This window comes from Enhydra lutris, unplaced genomic scaffold (genome assembly GCF_002288905.1).
Source record: "Enhydra lutris kenyoni isolate GAN:26980312 unplaced genomic scaffold, ASM228890v2 scaffoldscaffold1, whole genome shotgun sequence".
Lineage (NCBI taxonomy): Eukaryota > Metazoa > Chordata > Mammalia > Carnivora > Mustelidae > Enhydra > Enhydra lutris.
Window position 1 is genome coordinate 94818645 of NW_019154085.1, and position 20662 is coordinate 94839306.

General features: G+C 42.6%; 1 long non-coding RNA gene across 1 annotated transcript; it reads right to left on the reverse strand.

Annotated features, from left to right (window-relative positions):
• Positions 1-623: 623 nt before the first annotated feature.
• On the reverse strand, positions 624-16833 carry LOC111145023. Its single transcript, XR_002640449.1, has 5 exons — positions 16702-16833; positions 13663-13787; positions 12422-12642; positions 9578-9720; positions 624-682 (listed from the first exon to the last, which is right to left on the reverse strand). It is a non-coding gene; the product is annotated as an uncharacterized LOC111145023 (long non-coding RNA).
• Between the last annotated feature and the right edge of the window lie 3829 nt (positions 16834-20662).

Below are 20662 nucleotides of genomic sequence, written 5' to 3' on the forward strand. Positions count from 1 at the left end.
ATTTAAAAAAAAAGCAACTATGATACAATGGTGCTTGCTCAATGGCCTATGAGTTCTTAAGATATTTTATGACTTTAAAGGATTTTATAAACAAGGCCACTATAAATATCAAGCTCTATGAATACAAGGCCTCTCAAGAAGCTATAGAAATGTTAGAAACCAGGGGGCAAAAAATATATTGGTTTTAAAATACAAAAAGAAGGAGAAGAAGAAGAAGAAGAAGAAGAAATCATCACTAAATCTAAATAAATACTTCAATATCTATAACTATAAAAAATAGTGATGTCACTAATTGTTAAATTCAATGTTTATAAAAATGTAATTACATTTAAAGAATTTACAGGTTAGATTTTTCTCACTTCAAAAGAATTTCTAATTATACATGGCATTATAGCCAATAACAAATAAATAAGTTATAAGTAACTATATATAATTTTAAAATCTGGCTTATAAAACCCATCAGTTGTGTGTGTACATATGTGTTTAAAGTGAAATGTGGGTGCCTTGTAATGTGTATGATTTGATGTAGAGTGCAGATCTCTGGGAATAATAGTTCAGTCCACAAAATTCTTAAAGAAGCCTTGTTTATAGTATCACCTTGATCTTACCATTCCTGTGACAATGGCATTCAATCTGATTTGTAGATATGTTGACTTAAAATAGAAATATCTCACTCTTTCACCTAAAATCAGAACATACGTGTTAATACACAGTATTATAATTTCAAATTTTAATTAATAATCTTGTGCAAAATGGCTAACTGATATATTTAGATTAACCCTTCTCAGGAAATATACTCGATTATCTATTAAATGGAAGTTTTACCAAAGAGAGTTTTAACACTGGATAATACTGATTAGAAATTCACATCCCTGGACTTTTAGTTCAACTCTGAACTGTTTAATCAGAGAGGGACAATTGGTCTTGCTCTATATTATCATAAATTATCATCTTTTTCAGATCACTTCCTAGTTTTCTCAGGAGTAATAGTTGGTTGGGAGCATATTCATTTACAAAAGGATTATGAAAATTCGATAGTTGAAAATTTAGCAGCCAGGCCTGCAGAACTGTCAGAGATGAATGATGCTTTAAGGGCACACAGTTTTAAAAGGCACAATGAAGATCCTGCCCTGAAGACCTACCTAATAAGTACGCGGAAAGATGGTGGCGGTTTCTTTTGGATCACTTTTTTTTTTAAGGTTTTTTTTATTTATTTGAGAGAGAGTGTGAGCACAAGAGGGGAGAGTTGGTGGGGAGAGGGTACAGGGTGTAGGGGGAGTAGAGGGTGTGAGGTGGGAGCAGAGGGAGAAGCAGACTCCCCGCTGAGCAAGGAGACCTTGACATGGGGCTGGATCCCAGGACCCTGACATCATGACCAGAGCCAAAGGCAGACACTTAACCCACTGAGCCACCCAGGTGCCCTTCTTTTGGACAACTTCGACACCCCTCTTAATGAAAGAAGATCCTAATATTCTATTTTGTTTAAGTGTAGAAGTTCTTATACAAACTCATTGGCCATATCAGCATCTTCTCTCACCTCCCTCTTGAGAACAGATTTCAGGGTGCATGACAAAATTACCCCTCCTTTCACCTTGTAGAATTTCACAACAAAGGCTTGCTGGCAAGGCAGCCAAACCATCACTTTGCAGACAAACCACCAGGGAAAAAAATGCCTACAGATGACAGCAGATCTTGGTGTGAAGCCTGTGGATATCGTGGTATTATTTCAGTGCCCTCTTGACTGCTTTTACGCCAGTGTATTTCCTGTCTCCAAATCTCCTATGCAAAATCTGACCTTATATTGGGCTAACCAGTACCAGCTCAAAGCTTTGTGGTTTTTCTTGAGTAATGCATACCGTTTTTGAAAGTTGGGAAGAAAGACAAGAGGGTTTATCTATCTGAGGTTTATGGGACTTTAGACACATGTCTCTTGAGGTCCTCTGCAGATTCTAACAGTCTGACACCGGCTGTCCCTTCACTTAGCCTTTCTTAAACACCAAGACAGATGTTTTACTTCCCTGTTTCCCATTCCCGTCTTTACAAAATATTCCAGCTGCGCTGCTACCCGGCCATCTTCATTGTCTGTCCTCACCTCTGCCCCAGCCTCCCAGGGAATCTGTTTATGAAGCCATCTGGCTAGTCTCTGAAAAACCACCACGAAGGAGGCCCCGACCCTCACTACTAGCAGCTTGCTCTGTGAACAAAAGCAGCTTCTTGTGGTTGGTTTTGTTTTGTTTTGTTTTGTTTTGTTTCAGTTGAGGAGACCAGCAAAGTCTAGTAACTTTTGGGGGAAAATGGGACTCGGTGACAAATGAAAATTGAAGACAAGCAAAGATTTTTTTCCCCCCCAAACTTAGCCATCGAGATTTTAAAACTACAGTGGGCCTGCCTTTCAGGACTAACTACAAAAGTCAACAGGACAAGTGATTGAACCCAAGGGCAATGCCCCATGGATAGCATCTCTTAAGTGTGTTTTAAGAACCAGGGGAACACGCAGTGGATTTCCTCACAGTTAATTCTGCAGAATTTGAGGACACATTTAGAGAAACTACAATACCTCATTCCAGCCAAGCTTGCACATAAAAATGCTCGTGTCCCCCATGAGAGTTATGTCAGAGTTGGCATTTCAGAAGGGGAGAGTATAGAGCAGTAGAGAAAGGAGGGCAGGAGCTGAGGCTCTGCTCTGTCCAGATTCAGCCCCCCTCCCCCCCTCCTGGGGTTATTGCTTTCGCCACCCTCTTGATGAAACCCAGCCACCCACACAAAGTCGGAACAGATTTGGCCAAGGTTTACCAAGTGTCTTGGGGAACTTCTGTGGCCTGCTAACGGCTGTCTGAAAATGTGAGCCTGAGGTTTGCATAGCATGCCAGGAGTGCCGCCGTGGGAACTTCTTGGGGAAGGCACGGCGGTCCCCGGGCTGCACAACCCGGGGCTTTCCAGGACTGAGGGGTGGCTAAGTGATGCTCCCGACCGTCTCCCGAGGTGGCCGTGTCCCCGAGGGTTCTCTTTCTACCGTGTACACAGTCCCAGAACAGCCTCCTTGCAGACGTCCACCCCTGGCTCCAGATAGGAGGGGAGAAGGGGATACGTCAGGGAAAGCAGCTCTTTATGAGAAGTTTTACCATTTAACTGACTCTGCTCCGAACCTCAGCTGCCTCATCTTTCAAATGGGGACAGTAAGCCCTCTATAACTGGTTCTGAGAAATAAAAGTATGAAACAGGACTTTACCAATGTAAAAAGCACACAGTAAATAGAGGATAGCACCACTAGGCCCTGCTCTGATCCCAACTAGTTGTGTGATCTGTGCAATTATGAATATAATCACTATAGACCTTTCTGAAAATGCAGCAAGCCTGTGAAAAATCAAAGAAAACCTTTAAATAGCCAGGCACTTTCCGTCTGGCTAACATGACGCTCAACTCTGACACATTCTCTGTATCCCCATCACCTGGAGTTGGTTTTTCGAGTTCTAATTGACGGGGTCTCAGATCTACTTTAGAATTTTTCCCTCAGAACATCCTAGCTTTGGAGAGGAAAGACTCTTCCGTGGAGGGTCGGGCAGCTCCTTTCATCTCTTTTGAGTTTTAATTCTGTGAACAAGTATGGAATGGCCTATGACGTGAACTATACGGGAGGTTTAACAAGCACTACACATACAACTGGGGGCAACCCCAGCTGGCTTCCTAATTGGCAGAGATGGGCACACCCAACTTGTCTTTTAGAGCATTTCCGTTCGAGTTGACTGTCCCAATTAAAACTGTGACCCAGATATAGTCACCTCTCCTCCAGAGAGCTGATATAACCAGCTTTGTGGGAAAGATAGTTTCCAGTTTGAGTGTTAAGTACATTAAAGTGAACTAGACTCAGATATATATCAAGTCAACTTCAAAAGCCATGGAAAGGGTGCTACACTCCAGCAGGGAAAAGGAATTGGGACAATGCCGTGACGTTCCCAAGCTGCCAAGTTTTGCACTGTCCTGACCCAAACCATCACTCTTAACCAGGCTGATATTGTGCCCCTGAACACACCACAGCCATGCCTGCTCCTGTGTCTTTGCTCTTGTTGTGGCTCTAGAAAGATAAATGTGACATGGTCAGTGCTCCTAAGGAGCTTATTTCCTGGCAAAAAAAGATGGGAGTATGCCCAAGTAATTTAGTAGCAAATATCCAGTGAGACTGGGAGGAATGTCTGACAGAGCGACTAAGAGAGTATGAAGAAAGGTCCCTTATGGCTGAAAGGCTGTGGAAGGTCATGGAGGAGATGGCATTTGATGGCAGCCTTGATGGAGGGTTTCAAGAGACTAAGGTTGGCATAAGATGATGTGGACACAGGAGTGGCTTGGCTTGGCATGCGGGCCTAATAGGGTCCAGTAGAGTCTCTGAAGGGCCAGCAAAAAGGAAAGGGGCTGATGTTTCTTGAACACCTTCTAGGTATAAGTACATATGTTTCCATAAAATCTTTAGTATTGCTCTCAGTAGGCTTTATTATTCCCATTTTGTAGGTGGAAAAACAGAACTTCAAAGAAATTAAGTGACGTGCTTCAGGTCCCAACAGCAAGTGATTAGAGATCCCAGACTTTGAGCCAAGTCTGCCCAATGCCAAAGCCGGTCCACATTCTCTGCAGTAAGCTGCTTCCCTGGAATCCAAGGCTTGAAAAGGGAGATCATGGCCATATCCTAGAAAGCTAAAGAATTTGGGTTTTTCCTTCCTTTGTCTTTTTAAAGACTTCTAGGCCTGGCTCAAACCCTACCCTTCTCACTAGATCTTTTCTGAATGTTTCAGACTCTGATATTCCCAGTTACTATTGACAGGGTCCCATTGGCTCATAGGACTCCATCATGAATCCCCAGTAAAGATACAGGTTCTTCAGGGAGAAGAACTGGTCTTGCCCTTTTTCCTTACTCCTGAATGAGTAATTATGGAACTATCTCTTTTTGGAGAGGATATAGAGACCAACAGAGGCTGTCTTCTTTCCAGTGTGGTCTCCCTACACTGATGGTAGAAGGAGTGGTTGCCCCCCAATCTCCCAAGGCCCATCAACAAACATTGGCCATCCCTGAAGTTTCTCTCTACAAGGAAGTCATAGGAAACATGCCCACCTCTGCTGAGAGCAACCAACTCAGTGCCCCACCAGACCACAACTGGCCATGCTTAGTCACGTGCTGCTCTGAAAACTGATAATGGAGTTTTTATTGAATTGGTCTAGAGAGCCACACCTCCCTGCCTAGGTGTTCAAGGAGACACTCCCAGCCTGGACAGAGACCCCGCCACAGGCAGCTCCAGCTCCTCTGTGAAAGAGCCTGAAGATGGTGCCAATTCACAGACTGGGAATTTATTTGGGTATCTCTGAATTTAGTGCCTCAGTAGATATGTCGAAAGAAAGAGGCAGCTTTACCTTCCCACCGATCATTTCCAGACCATTTAACACTTCCTCTCTCATAATGGCTGATTTTCCAGGTCACAAATTTCATGGGCATACTTGCTACTTACAGGATAACTATTGATCATTTCATTGCAAGGTAAGTACCATAGAAAGGATTGGAAAAAATCACATGGTAAACAATTATCACCTGAGAACTTGGTTATTTTTGAGTCTGCCTGGCTACCAGTCATTTATTTTCAAAGTTAAATTTAGTCCTAGAAAAACCCTCATTTGTGTATGTAGGAATGATCAAAAAATGTCTCCTTTTAACTCATAATTATATCTACAATACCTTAGGCATATTCCTATTTTACTCTCCTTGACCATTTTCCTTCCATGCTGCATTCCCTAAAGTAACAGTAGAAGGCCAGAATTGGGGCTATACAAACCTGGTAAAGAACCCCAGTCCCATCCTTTACCAGAGATGATACCTTGGGCAAGATGCTTAAACTCTCTAAGCAGTTTTTCATTAGTCAGATGATGTGAAAACACCTACTGTATTGGGATATTGTTCACAATAAATAATGTATAATATGCCTGGTGCATAGTGGGAATACAGGGACCCACTTTTCAAACGTTCATGTTATGGCCCTTCACTTATATGAAAAGATCTACATTAGGATTTGGTTTTGCCAACAAAAAGAAATCCAAAATGATTTTTCACTTTTATGAGAAAAAGCAAAAAGTACAATAGTGTTCAGTGTTGGTTTTAAAGTGAGCCATTATTGAGGCAGGGTCCACCCCGAGCCATGAGAGTGGCTCCCCCAAACTCCGTCCCTGGCAATTTCACTCAGCATCAAGCCGTCATAGCTTTGAGCTGTGTCCGTGAGCATCTGTGCTTTATCTCCATTTATTTTGTGCATCCATTAGCAAGATTTGTCCTAAGATATCAGAGAAGCCTAATAGGAATACTCGACTTTCAGATGGTGGGAGAAACCTGTAACTGTAAGTACCCATATGGTGCTTACTCCATGCCAGCCATGGTTTTAACAGCTCTGTAATGTGTAGTAACTCAATCTTCACAACTCCCATGAAGGAACAACGTTTATCAGCCCTATCTTATGGGTGGGAAACTGAGACACAGAGTCGCTTGCTTGAGGTCAAAACTATCAGAGCCATAGAGCTAAGATCAAATCCCGGAAGAGGTCATGGTTTTAACCTCTGCATCAGACTGTCCCATAGATAATGAGCACAAGTTATTTACACTTAAAAAGCACTGTGTGATGAGGTCACCAGATAAGGGAGAGGATCAAATGTTAGGTTAGAGGTTACAGTAGCCAGCCTTTAAGATGGCTCTCCAGGATCCATGCTTCCCGGTATTCATACCTATATGTAACCCCCTCCCTTCCCTTGAATGTGGGCTGGACCTAGAGACTGATATCTGACAATCAGAATATGGTGAAAGTTCTGGGGTGTCACTACCAAGGCTAGGTAACAAGAAGACTATGGGTTCCATCTTGGTTAGCCTCTCCCCCTCAAACCTACTCTGAGGGAAGCCAGCTGCCATGTTGTGAGCTGGGCAGCTGTGGAGAAGTTCATGTGGCAAGGAACTAAAGTCTAATGAACAGCCAGCCAGAGCCTGAAGCTTGCCAACAGCCTAACCAGTGAGTATGGAAGTGGATTCCTCCACAAGATGAGCCCAGCAAGCACTGCAGCAAGCATTGCCAACATCACCAACTTCAGCCCACAATTTCTAAATCCAATAAGCTAAGCAAATAAATAGCTCTTTCTAGCATATTCAGATCCACCACCAGAAAAGTTACCAAAGGTAGATTTAACAGCCAAAAGAAAAAAGAAAAGAAATAGGTTTGTATGTGTGTTGTTTACAGTTTCTTAGTAAGGACCATTCATGTCCCTGGCAGAGTGGTGCGGTGGGTAGGGCTCAGTCTGCATGAAAAGGTGTAAGACTTGTCATCCCAATCTTGCCACAACCTCACTTCTCTCCCTAACTGCACTCAACGGCTGTGGAGTTTTGGGGAACTCTATGAACCCTCTGGGTCTCCGTAATCCCATGTAAAAAGGGATGTAAAAAGGGATAATACCTAGCCTGCCTGAGCAAGCTAGGGGATGAGACCAGATCATGTTTCAAGGATTCTTCTCATTGTGAAATGTATGATTTCTGTGGCTTTTATTCAGACCAAGTTTTGACAGTCCTATTACTGCGGTTCTCAAACTTTTTGGTCTCATGACCTCTTCACTCTTTTAAAAATTTTGAGGATCTGAAAGTGTTTTTATTTATAGTGCAAGATATATATAGATATAGATCTTTATCTTGATCTAAATATATATATATGTTTTTTAAATTAAAACTGGGAAATTGTTTAAATTTATTAAATCATTTAAAAATAAGTCTATTATATGTTAACATAAAATATAATTTTATGGAAAGTAGCCACATTTTTTCACAAAAAGGAGAAAAGGGACATCGTTTTATGTTTTTTGCAAATCTCTTGGTAGATTTGCTTACTAGCTGGCTTACTAGAAGACAGCTAGTTTCTCATTCCTGTGTTTGCGTTCATTCTTTCACCATAGCACATGGTGGGTAGCTTCTGGAAACTCCTCAGTACACTGATGAGAGAATGACGTGAAAAGGGCAAATAATATCATAGTGTTGCTATGAAAACAGTTTTGAATTTATAGAACCCCCCAGAAAGGTTTCCGAAACCCCCAAGAATCCCTGGATCACAATTTGCAAAACTGCTGTTCTATTCGTTCTTGTCGGAAATGCTAAGATTTCTTCTCAACCTTTTGCCTATCTATCACCCCAAATCATCATCAATATCACCATCATCACCATCATCATCACCATCACCAAACACGCATACACACACACACAATTTCCACACTTGATTTTCCTAAAACCTCTCTTTGGGAAACTTTACATCAAAATATTAACCCAAAGCAGACCCCTTGCAGACCTACTGATCCTCATGGTAGACTGTCAGCTTCTCCTCCAAATGGTGGCTTCCTGCTCATCTGCTGCCCCCACTGAAAGTAACAAACGGCTTCTTGAGGGTGTGCATCTAGTCTGACCAACTGGATGAATAGCTGAGGAATTCAAATGTTGCTTGCCTTTGAAGTGTTGGCTTCAAAAACCAGCGCCTGGGGGAAATCAGCAATGAGCAGCCCTGCTTCAAAAGCTAGCAACCACCCATCCAACAAAACGACAGGGACCCTCTAAAGCCCCTGCAGTCAGCCAACCAGGAAGGCACCCAAAGTGGGAGTGGGGGCAACATCCGATCTGTTGGGGGCTTTCAGAGAAGACATTTAATAACGAGGTAAGTGGAAAAGGAAATCCCTAGATCTGGCCACACTAAGTGGTAGCATGTGGAGAGGGAAAGCACCCAGACATGGACTTTTAGTTCTGGTTCTACTCTCAGCTCAGTGTTATCAAAAGCAAATAATTCTCTGAAAATGACAAAGAGGCAAGAAGAGCACTAAATTCCTTCTAGTTTTTCATGTCGAGTTTCTCATCAGTGATGCACATAGGTCTGTGGATCTATATTTGAACCAAAGATAGGACATATTCCCTGTCCTCTTTACAGCTGAAATACATAACCCTTTCATTTACTCAACAATTATCAAGACCACAGTTTGTTGCTGGCACTGTTTAACACTGAAAGAGCAATGAACAAAGCACTGAAAAATTCTTGCTTTTATATTCTAGAGGAAGAGATATGCAAATAAAATACACCGTATGTCAGTGGTAACAAACATCACCACTTAAAGCAGGGAGAGAGAATATAGACTGTAGAGTTGAGAGCTGTTTACAATTTTAAATAGCTGGTCAGTGTAAGCAAACTGAGTTTGCTTGGAAAGGTTGGGAATTTGAAATATTATACACCCCTGCGTGAATCTGGCCATCATGAAGTCAAATTCTTTCATTCCATGAATCCATTAGTCAGTCAGTCAATAAATGTTTCCTGGAACATTGAATATCTTGCAATGTTGGGAGCTTGGGGAGGTGGTTCCCTCGTGTGGAAATCAGCTTTTAATTAAGAGGCAATATCAAGTAATGACACTACAAGTGACTGGAAACCAGACTGTCTGAGTTTGCATCCTGTGTTCTAGCAACGAGATACTGGGCAACTGGATGAACATTGCTGCTCTCCTATTTTTTCATCTTCGAAGTAGAAATAATAAAAGTTCTTACTTGAGTGGTTGTTGTAAGATGTTAGCTTTATTCGCACTGGACATAAAACCACTCTCAAACGGTAGCCATCAAAGCAGAAATCAGAAGAGAAGACCAGGAACGAATTGTCTGTGGGCACATGAGAGACTCTCTCTTGGGACTACCTAGAAATAAATGGGGTCCAATGAGATTTGAGGATTATTTGGATGGCAGAGTCTTGGGAAGATCGGGTTACATTACTCGTTTTCAGGAGATTCTGTGGGGCTCCCAAAGCAGAGAGGAAAACACCTCCCACTCATGACTTTAGCTGACCAAGAGAGCTGGCCATAAAAGGGACCATTCCAAACAGGATAGGCTGATTTTATTACAGAAGGAGGTGATTTTCCTTGACATAAAGGACTGCTGTGCCTCTGAGCATTTCTGGAGTGAAGGCTTTGCCATCCTCACTGTCCAAGTGCTGGCCAAACCCACTCCTGCCCCCAGAACGTTGCCACCAACCGACTGTAGCCTGTCCTCCCTCGTTTGCATAAGAATCCTGCTCCATCTGTTAGAAGGCGCAATATCTGTTCATGCTAATCTGATTGCTCCTATAACTTGTATTAAAAAACATGGAGGTTAGCAAAAGCTTTGCTCTGACCTTTGATTTTCCAATATCGCATCTGGGGTAAGCACTTCCTTTTAATCTCTACGGACAATAGGCAAAATTTCACCAAGGGGACTGCTGACAGAGGCAGAGATCATAGAGCATGTGTCCATGACCCCAGGTTAGATGATTATAATAACGCTTTTTAGGCTCTTCTAATAAAGAATATGCTGAACAGGCTCCAACGTGCGTGTGCAAAAGTCTAATTGCTGTTAACGTGTCACTCCCATCACCGAGGAGCAACAATGTACTGACGGCTTGTCAAATCCAGAATTGATTTTGAAATTGCTTTAATGAGGCAGTGAATAAGTTTGCAGGAGCCCGGCCATCTGAGAGGCCTCCACGGCATCAGGCCGGATCACCTGCAGTTGCTTTGTTGACTGTTCATATATGAAGAGGGGCACACAGAGGCTTGCTATTCGGCTGCTGTGGATTTGCAAGCTCTGGGCTAGGATTTCAGTCCCTGTTCCCATGTCTGAAGTTCCTTGCATTTTAGATTTGTTTTGAAGTGTGGTGTGTGTGTGCGTGTGTGTGTGTGTGTGTGTGTGTGTGTGCATGCGCGCGCATCTCCCTTTCAGCTGTGTTCCCCCTCCCCCCCCCCCGCCCCCGAAAAATACCTCTGAAGGAAAGGGTTGGGCTGGTTTTTCTTCAAAGTACGGGGAAGGTTTACAAGTTCCTTCTTATTCTCACCCAGTATGTGTAGAGCCGCTCTGAGAGTAATGAGCCTCCCACTTTGGATCAAGATGGATCGTCAACAGATGGGGAGGCCCGGATGCAGAATAAACATTTTCGACCTGCATCACTGTCTACAGAGAAGGAGTCGACCAACGAACGATCACTCTGCTTCCAAAATGACTGCACCCACTTTTTGTTTCCCCTGAAGGATGAGAAAAGTTAGGAAGGTTTTGTCAACTGGCAAAGGCTAGACCCCACAGCTGTTCTCAGGGTCCAGTGGGCTGACACGGGGGGAAGGGGCAGAAAGGGCTCAGTTTGGTTCGCTGTCACCCTCTGAGAGCAACTCTTGCCAGGTCTTTCCATACCACCAGGCGGGTATGGGGAAAGGAGCAAGGAAACCTTCCAAACCAGGCCAAATCTAAAGCAATGGGTCACCTAATTCTTGCCCAAGATGTGGTTTTGGATTCGTGATAAGGAAACGGGTGCTTTCCCGGCTGAGAGAATGGAATAAGCTTTCCTGCTTCCTTGTCTTTAACTTGTAAACACCTCCAGCCCCTTGACAGTGAAGACAAATGTATGCCCCAGCTTGCAGTAAAAATGAAAAAACTGCCAGTAACACTTCACAATTGTCGCTTTTATTACCTGCCTCCCCCACCTAGAACATTATTTCATTCAGAGCCAAGGTAGAGAGCCAAATTGCCTTGTTTCCAAAGGATATGAGCGTATTTTAGGAAAGCATCTGTAGGTGTCATATTCCATGGGGCATCATCTCATTTATATTGCCCCCACGTTTATGAGTACATGACCAGCATCCTTATCAGGTTCATATGCCTTCAAGAAATTGGATGCTACGGGGTCCATATATCAATGTTACGATGATGTATATTTCATGAAATCTGTAAATAAGGTCAACAGGATAGGGATATTCTGGATGACAGAATCTTTAATAGTTTTTGAGGAATGGCCTGTTTCCCTGTAAAAAGTCAATTTACCTTTTTTTTTTTTTTTTGACTCTTGTTCATTTAAAAAATTTGATCGGGCTACTTTTTGGCAGAGACAAACCCCACCCGCCCATGCTCCAAGAATGTGAACAGAAAGAGGTAGTCACTTTTATATAAATGAATGGGTTGAAATGCAAGTTGTTAGCATCAAAAGAGTAGATAATTGGCGCCTCTGGGGTTTCTGATAATTTGTCTTTTCTTATCGCCTGAAACATTGTCTCTAGATGAAGGAACAGGTGACTTGGTCTTCAAAGAATGCAGTGACAAAAGAAAAAGAAAATACTCAGGGTCATGAGTGCCAGGATTTAAAGTTCAAAAATGTTGTTTTTATAATCTCAGTGAAATTGGAAAGTAATCTCAGCTTCTGCCAAGATCTCCATCTGTCCCAGGCACCAGCTGCAGATTGGGGTCTGTTATTGTAAGAAGGGTTGACGTGGGCTCAAGAGCTAGAGAAAATGAAGTTGTTATGTCCCGCTCTCCATACCCTCTGCCTTGACTCCACGCTGCCCAGGATGGAACACAGGCAACCTGAAACAACACACTCACCTCTCCACCCCACTGAAGACCAAAAGCGAAGCTGCCTCCCTGGGAGGGAGAGATGCTGGAGACACAAGGGGACAGAATTGGAACCACAGCTCTGAGTGATATTGAAAATGGCAAGCGCAACTGGGAAGGCTGAAGGATGGTCACCAAATCTGTTGCCAGGACTTGGGTATCCTTTTCTGGGCCCTCCTCTCTGGACCTGTGACCCAGGAGTAGAGGAGGTTCTGTAAAAAAAAAAAGGTGAATAAATGGAAATATTAGGGCTGCAAAGGCCTCAACAAAGGGCTAGTTCTATAGACGCAGTAAATACTGGGGCACCTGGGTGGCTCCATCAGTTAAGCGTCTGCCTTCAGCTCTGGTCATGATCTCTGGGTCCTGGGATCAAGGCTAGCACAGGGCTCCCGGCTCAGCAGGGAGTCTGCCTCTCCCTCTCCCTATGCCCCTCCCCTGTCCATGCTCTCCCCACCCTCTCGCAAATAAATAAATAAATAAATAAATTTTAAAAATAAAGAAGCAGTGAATATTGAACTCATACTATAGATATAGACGCTGATCTTCCCAATTTGTATATATATGTAGATGTATATATGTATACATATATACACACACATACATAAAGAGAGAACAGTAAAGACAGAGGTTTTAAAAATGTAATAGCAACTTTCAAGCAACTAAGGAAAGGAAAATATCCTTCAGTATTAAAAACATTATTTTCTTATTGTCCTTATTATTAACAAGATGGTGTAGATAATCTCTTCCAGATCAATGAGCAGCCCCTCAGGCCGAAACACAAGAGCAAAAGTGAATCTTGAGTGACAGAGCCTGGAATTTCACTTGCCCCCGCCACCTGCTCTTGGAGGTCAATGGTACTATAGTGTGTAATTATCAACTTCATTGCTGCCTCTTTGCTTACCCTCTCCCCCTGTCTAATTGATGGCCAAGACACCAACGCTGTTTCAGCCCTCTAAAAACATCTTGGGTATAAACTACTTCTCCATCCAACAGATGCTGCTTACTTGGGAACCTACCAGAGCTGGGAACTCAAGGATGGCTTGTGTTTGCTCAGACTTGAGAAAAAAAAAAATGATAGAGCAAAAAGCAAGATTATGGATCTACTCCAGGTAGAAAGAAAATTAACCACAATCTTAGAATTTGGTCTCAGCTGCAACTTCCACTCCATACATTCATTAATGTACTTACTGGCCCTCTTCCAAGTAAAGGATACCTGACCTTCAGTTTCTTACCTTTCTTTTAGTTCTTACTTGCGTCCCTTGTGTCCCACATGGAAGCAGTGGAATCATTGCTTTGGCAAATGGCGAAACTGTATAAGGAGTCCACATGGCAACGGATTGTTCACATCTGTCAATGGCTGCAAAGAAAGCACCAGAACTACCATAAGATCTTCTTTACCAATGAAACACAAACCACTAGCCAAACTCTGTGCCTAGAAACTGTGCTCTGAAACTGACCTCTCCAAAACTGGAACTAACATTGCACCCAGGAGAATTTGGGGAACTTGGTCTCTTTTCTTGCTTATCTCTGGGCCACTAGAGTAGACTCCTAGAAGCACATCTCTTCTTTCTCCCTAAGGACCAAACCCCAACTCCCCCGGGAGACACAGATCCTCTGTGGAGTGGCTGGTTTCCATTCCAGACCCTTCTCTATTTCAGCCCATTACCACAGCCCAGCTAGGACAGGACAAGAGTTTTGAAAACAAAAGGGAAGGGCGCCCTTGGAGCTTCTTGTCATTGAATCCTCTGTAAACATGGTTACTCTAACCCCTCACGTCCCCTATAAACCTAATGCTCTGGAAACAAAACTAGACAGCAGATGCTATATGCTGAGATACAGGGCAAAATTAGACTTTCAAAGGGGTGGACCCTTATATCTTTTTCATGGCTAAAGCTACTTGTTTCTTTTTTCTTTTCTTTTCTTTTTCTTTTTTTTTTTAATTTGATGGGGTTGGGGAGAGTGCAAGGGAGACTCCCTGTTAAGCAGAGAGCCCGACATGGGGCTCGATTCCAGGACCCTGAGATCATAACCTGAGCCAAAAGGCAGATGTTTAACCGACTGAGGCACCCAGGTGCCCCTAAAGCTACTTGTTTCTATCCTAGGTTAGGTATCAGTAAACTATAGCCACAGGCTAAATCTGGCCTGTTGCCTGTTTTTGTAAATGAAGTTTTATTGAAATATAGCCATGCTCATTCATTTTCATATTGTCTACAGCTGAGTTGGCACTACAACAGCCGAGGTGAGTAGTCATGACAGAGACTCTATGACTCACAAAGCCTAAAATATTTGCTCTCTGGCCCTTTAGAGAAAATGTTTGCCAACCCTTTCTCTATTGGTTGTCCCCACATTGCCCAATTATTATTGGTGGTAGCCTTCATCAATTCATCTGCTATTGACTGTTTTGGTTTATGATGGGTATGCTCACAGACCCTAAACAAACAAACAAGGGCAACTCACATGCACCAGATCCTGGCTATCAGTGGCTGAGTCCATAAAAATAGAGGGAAATGCACAGGAGAAAACTATTTCAATAATTTTGTAAAAGAGTGGCAAAGGCAAGAGTTGCATATTTAACTGAACCCCCACACGGTGGTTATTGAGCAAATGCTTCAAGATTAGGGAGCAAATAAAGATAAAAGAACTCTGCCCTATAGAATATCAATGAAAAAGAAATGTATTGAAGATTATGTCACATTAGACTGCTATCCAAAGTCCACAGATATGGAAACGAAGGAAATCTCTTTAGGGATTTGCTCAGGGAAACCTGAATTTGTTTCACTTGTTCAAATATCAAGTATTAAGTGATTCTTTACAAAGAAATCTTTTTTATAAGAAGTATCTTTTAAAGTAAAAACAAAGAAATGAGTGTTTGTTTCTCTGTGGAAGACATAATGCCAAATCTAGCATACCTCCCCACTGGGTCCCATACCTAGTGTCCATTTTAGAAGTCACTGCCCACACTTTGTCACTGAGCTGATATGAAGTGAGACAAGGATCCTGCAGAGACCTGACTAGTATATTTTCCAAGAGGCACATAACTAGACCTTTCAGCAAACGTACTTGACCAAGTTTCCCTCAAAGCCTGATCATTTGGACAGAACTTGACCCAAGTCCCTTTCACTTGACCAAAGAGTTGAAAATTGACATGGATTTGAGATGGAGCTGCAAAAGCTCACTCCTAAACCAGCTTAGATTTTCCCAACTGTTGGATCACATACCAAAGGAATTAAGGGTCCAATATTGTGATGCTCACCTTTCTGTCCACACTACGGCCCCGAATGCAGCTATAGCTATCCCAGCCACTTGGAAGGTGGGCAAATAGCCTTCAACCTCCCTGTACTAACTTCAGGCTATGATGGAATAGGCACATGTGGACAGGCAGCATCCACACCCACACCTCTCTCACACATGTACCCACAGAAAGAGCCTATTTCTTGCAAGTAAAGTGCAAGCCATATCCAGAACTTAAGGCGGAAGAACTCTTTTGGAGATAAGAAAGATGAGTGTTGCAAGATGAGTGTGGCATCCCTTCTTTGACATTCTTTTCCCCATAAGATACGGTGCTCCTCCTCAGTACATTTTCCACACTATTTTATGATTAAACTGTGTCCTATTCATCTATGAATTCTTAGCATCTGACATAGTATGTGGTATGTAGGTGCTCAATAAATATTTTTTCATGTGTCCATTCATTAAGTCAATAAATGTTTACTGAAAAATTACTCTGTGACAAATGCCTTGCTAAGTACAGTAAACTAAAGAAATTAATAAGACACAATCTGTGTCCTCCATGTGTCCCAAATCTAGAGGAGGAAGAACAAATAAAAAGATAATGACCATATAGGGTAGAGGTATTTCAGTCAAGACTTAACAGATTTGGGCTCCTAACCCTGCCCTGGAGTGGGTGGATGTGGGAGTAGCTAGGTTAGGGCTGAGAACACTTCTCTCTGGAAATGCCAATAAATGTTGTCACATGGAGACTTGTGACCTTTGTAGAGTACAGTAAGGACTCTGCAATCTGTGATAATTTTCAGCAATCATAGTTCACTACCATGTAATACTGTGCCTCACAAACAGAGACACTTAACAAAAGGCTGTTTGGGGTTTCCTATTGATGTGCAAACACATAGCCTAGATTGCTTGGATCTTGCCTTGGTTTAGGCACATGGCAGTTAAAAACAACAATTAAGGAAAAAAATCAGCTAGTCAGTGAGTTAGAGTCAGAGGATCATAGAACATTAGAGTCTATCAAATGGCACGTAAAATGTTACCAGAGTCTGTCTGATGCCAGATGACTTGTGTGACCAGTTTCATTCTTCTGTTCAATTGATAGAGTGACTGACAGGTCATTTGGGCTTTGCCGGGAGGGAGAGTTGCACGGGAAGACTTGGCATGGGGTAGTCATTTGATGAATGTGTTCTGAATGAATGAAGGCAAACACCTCAGGCTCTGTGGAGGAAAAGTAGGCCTCAAAATCCAGAAGCTCAATTAACACAACCACATTGACCTTCTCATCAATCATCAATCAACATCCATCAGTGTTGTTGGGAGCAGTAGAGAATGCAGGAGAAATCATACCTGCTCTCTGATCTTAAAAAATCAGGGATACAAACAAGGGTAAATGCAGGCAATCCATGGAAGAGGGAAGTCAAACATATATGAGGGGATGCTCAAACTCATCCATTATCAGGAAAAACACCAATTAAAATATTAATGAGATATAATTTCATGCCAAATAGACTGAAAAAATATTTTAAGCTGGATGATGATACTGAATGTCGGCCTAGATGTGGCATCAAGTTCATTGATGCATGGTGGGTAGGAATGAGCACTAGTGCATGAAGATTATGAGTAATTTGGCACTTCCTAGTCAATTTAAGCCTATGTATATCCTAAGCATCATTAATTCCACTTCTGGGTATGCATATATCACAAAGACATCCTCACACAAATTCCTAAGGGACTATGGATTAAGATGCTCATGGCCACATTATTTGTGATGAGGGCATGAAGACAGAGATCAGCTGGGTACCCACCCCTAGGGCACTGGACATAGAAAACATGGGGAGGGGTGTAACCCACAGTGAACTACACACAGTTGGAAGCCACTGACGACATCTAGTCACACATAATCACACATAACATCATGGATGGAGCTTGAAAGCATAGTGATGGTTGGAAAGAGCGGGAAAGAGAATGAGATATCTAAAACACTACCATTTAAGAAAACCATTTAAGAAAATAAAAATGTATGCTCATAAAACAAGAGCATAATTTTATAAGAAGTCTTCACAAACCAAATGATGTTTTAAGTATGTTGTAATAGTCACCTCTGGAGGTAAGAGGAGAAAAGGGATAAATACAGATTTTTGGTTCCTGGAAGTAAGGTTCTTAGAACAGATATGTGTGCAAGTGGCTTTGAAACTGAGCAGTGCACAGAAGCTAGGAGGAATTTGAGGAGCGTGTTAAAGAAAGCCTAATTGTCTTGAATAAACAGTAGAAATCTCGGCTTTGGAGACACTGCTGGTGAGGGTTCAGAAGGCAATGAGAAATATGCTATTAGAAACTGCAAGAGGGGGCACCTGGGTGGCTCAGTGGGTTAAGCCTCTGCCTTCGGCCCAGGTCATGATCTCAGGGTCCTGGGATCAAGCGCCACATCAGGCTCTCTGCTCAGCAGGAAGCCTGCTTCCCCCTCTCTCTCTGCCTGCCTCTCTGTCGACTTAGATCTCTCTCTCTCTCTCTCTTAAATAAATTTTTAAAAAATTAAAAAAAAAAAAGAAACTGCAAGAGGAGGGGCCTTATTATGAAAGAGCAGAAAGGTTATCAACACCATTACTTGCAGTTATATGGAAAGTAGAAAATATTCCTAATGAACTAGGTGATCAGTTAACGGGTGTTTCCAAAGTGATGGAGGTGTCACCTGGTCTGTTTTTGCTTTCTATGCTAAAATGAAGGAGAAGAGAAATAAACTGAGGGAAAGACAATTATAGTCCCTACCACCCCCCTTCCCAAAGAAAAGGTTTTAAAATTCTTCAGCCTCCTGGATACCATTCAAACAAATATCAAATGTAAGGCACTACCAGGAAAACAGTGTCTAAAGATGAAACTGAGGGGTGCCTAGGTGGCTCAGTCAGTTAGCATCTGACTTTTGATTTTGGCTCAGGATGTGATCTCAAGGTCATTAGATCAAGCCCTGCATTGAGCTCCATACTGGAGAGTGGAGCCTGCTTGAGTCCTTCTCTTCCTCTCCCTCTGACCTTCTCCCCCACACCCCCAGCTCGTGCACTCACTCGTTCTCTCTCTGTCAAATAAATAAATAAGAAACCTAGGATATAAAAGTAAAACTTTTTGTTAAGATCTCAGAAAGATCAAAGGTGGTAACTCAGTCTATAAAAGCTCCTTGAAAGAAGAAGGAAATACTATTTCCATCTACTTACAACACTGCTGACACCAGATATGTGGGTTTTTCACACCAAGCAATTCTCTAGTTCTCATAGGACACCAACTGGGTGTCCTAGAATTTAACTAGATTCTGACACTAACTGCCTGGAATTAGTGCAGACCCAACAGGTAAATGACTCAGTCCCACCAACCTTCCCTCTCCCACTTCAGACACCCATCTCAAGTCCCACTTGTCACCTATACTTCTGACCAATCAACTATAAATAGGGGTGGGGGTTCCCACAACACCTTTCTTGGGCTCAATAACTTTCCAGAATGACTTACAGACCTCAAAAAATCATTTTACTTACTATTGCCCATTTATTATAAAGAATACAACTCAGGAATAGCCAACTAGAAGAGAAGCCTGGGGTAAAGAATGTGGGAAAGGGCAAGAGCTTCCTTGTCCTCTCCAAGGGCACCTCCTCCCAGCACTCCCAAGTGTTCACCAACCCAGAAGCTGTCTGATCCCCTTCAGGCAGGATTTTTATGGAGTCTTCTTTACATCGTTATGATCGATTAAATAATTGGCCATTAGTGGCCCCTGAAATCAGGAGGCGGGACTGAAAGTTCTAACTCTCTAATCATGTGGTTGTTCCCCCTAGCAACCAGCCCCCCCCCCCAACCTTAGGGACTTTCCAAAAGTTACCTCATTAACACAAACTTAAAAAAGGTGTCCTTTTCAGCTTTATCAGCCTGGAGATGTTTCAGGAGCTAGGGACAAAACTCAAATAGTATAACAAAAGATGTTCCTACTGTTATTATCCCTCTGGCCAGAAGCTGGGGATGAAGAGCAAACACATATTTCTTATAGTATCATAAGAGATTAAGGGTTTGCTTCACAAATCCTCTCAATCAAACTATAGGGCCTTAAAAAGTTAAGGGTATTGGACCTCAACCATCTCAGCAAAAGCAGAAGGGGCTTATCACAGAGAAATTTGTAGCTATGGCTTTTGCCTAATGGAGTGAGTCCCAAACAGATCCACGGAAGACCTACAAGTTTCTTAAAAGACTTATATTTGTAGAAACTTTGCCAACTTGTCTACAGGGGACAGAAACGGTACAGAATGAGGAGACTTTTTCAACCCCTAGAATACTGCTGGCAAGAAGCAGACTGAGAGAGCTGCTCAGCTACAAAAATGTGCTACCTTTCATAAAAAAGAAAAGATGAGGGCCACCTAGGTGGATCAGTCAGTGAAGCAGCTGCCGTCAGTGAAGCAGCTGCCTTCAGCTCAGGTCATGATCTTGGGGTCCTGGGATCAAGGCCCCCTTCAGGCTTCCCTGCTCAGAGGTGAGTATGCTTCTCCCTCTCCCTCTGCCTCTTCCTGATCCGCCCATGCTCTCTCTCTCTTGCTGTCTCTCTTTCTCTCAAATTAAAATAAATAAAATCGTTTAAAAAATAGAATAAGAAAAGATGACTCAGAGGGCAGAATCAACAGCCCAGAGCTTAGAGCCAAGAGCCATGAGAATTAATCTTAGGCCTTGGGATTTAATTAAGAAACTTCTAGGACTTGCTTGGCGACTTTCAGAATTTCTATGGACCAATGAACCTTTGTGCCTCCAGTTTTCTGCCTTGTTGGACAAGAATGTCTTCCTGATCAACAACTATAGATGGGGGCCAGGTAACTTATTTCTTTAATTCCACTAGTCTACAGATCAAGAAGATCTGTATTTAAGCCACTATACCTGAGGAGACTCATCCACACCTGAATATAATTTAGATGCAGGTCTGGACTTTGAACTGGTGTAATGAGATGAGGCTTTAGGGACCTTGGTCGGATAGGTATTTTG